This window comes from Hipposideros armiger, unplaced genomic scaffold, assembly GCF_001890085.2.
Source record: "Hipposideros armiger isolate ML-2016 unplaced genomic scaffold, ASM189008v1 scaffold_202, whole genome shotgun sequence".
In the NCBI taxonomy this organism is placed as follows: domain Eukaryota; kingdom Metazoa; phylum Chordata; class Mammalia; order Chiroptera; family Hipposideridae; genus Hipposideros; species Hipposideros armiger.
Genome location: NW_017731552.1, coordinates 1,765,347 through 1,766,606, shown reverse-complemented (window position 1 = coordinate 1,766,606; position 1,260 = coordinate 1,765,347).

Here is a 1,260-nt window from a genome sequence, read left to right as displayed (position 1 = left end):
TTCCTCACTCTGAGAACAAATGGGGGTTTCTTTAAGAAAAGTGAGCCTTTGCACAAATGGCTCCTGTCACCAGAGGTCTGACCCTTCAGTGACATATATGGTTTTCTTTACTTGTGGAGAATGAGATACATAATTCATCGCAGAGTGTGTGTGTGTGTGTATATATATATATATTTTTTTTTTATTGGGGAATTGGGGAAGGGGAACAGCCAAATTGTCTTCAGTCTTAGTTGTGGGGGGCGCAGCTAGCTCAGCTTCAAGTCCAGTCGCCATCCGGCTGCCCGTCGGCAGCTCGTGGCTGCTCAGCTCAAGGTGCTGTGTTCAGACTTAGTTGCAGGTGGGCGTAGTCCACTATCTTATGCAGGAGTCGAACCGGCAACCTTGTTGTTAAGAGCAAGTGCTCTCACCAGCTCAGCGGCAGCTCTGCTCAGGTGCAGCTCACTGGCCTATGTGGGAATCGAACCGGCGAACCTGTTGCTCAGAGCTTGCACTCTTAAGTAAGCTCTTAACCAACTGAGCAACTCAGCCGGCCCCCAGAGTATATTTTTAAATTATATCCAAATGCTTCAGCAGACAGCAATGTGGGATTTTTACAGTGTTAATACAACCCAGGTTGGGGTGCAGAGTTGGAGGTGGTGTGGCTACCTCCCCAAGTGGGAAGGTCCAACATTCCAGCCTGCAGTGGGACAGCAATGACATGAGTCTTTTGCAAGACACACCTGCGTTTTCCGGGTCTTAGTTTGAACTGATGTCCAGTCACCAGCCACTTGCCGCTGCCCTCGCAACACAGTAATTATGGGCTTGGTTTTTCTAATTTCACAGAATCAAAAAAGAGGAGTCAGCCCAGGAGTGGCCCCTGACCTACCACTCATCAAGTGACACTGAGCTGGATGGATTATAGCATGAGGAAGTAACAAACATCAAATCAATGGGAAATGGTCATCAGGGAACTTTTAAAATAATATGTTTCAAGATGGTTCTGACAAAAGGCTTTTAATCATTCGAAGGGACATTCCACCTGGCTCATTGTAAGAGGAATGAACCAAAACCGTAATCAGATGTCACTTTGCACCTAGCCAGTAGCCAAGCTCACAGCTCACAGCTCACAGCTCACAGCTCACAGGCTGGTTATAGCTTACATCCTGGAGGGTAAGGGGACATGGGCATTCCCCACCATTGCACAGCAGGGTGCACAGGCATGCAGGGGTGGGTGGGGGTGGGAGTGTCATCTGGCTGCAGGAGTTAAAAGTAAAATTGCAG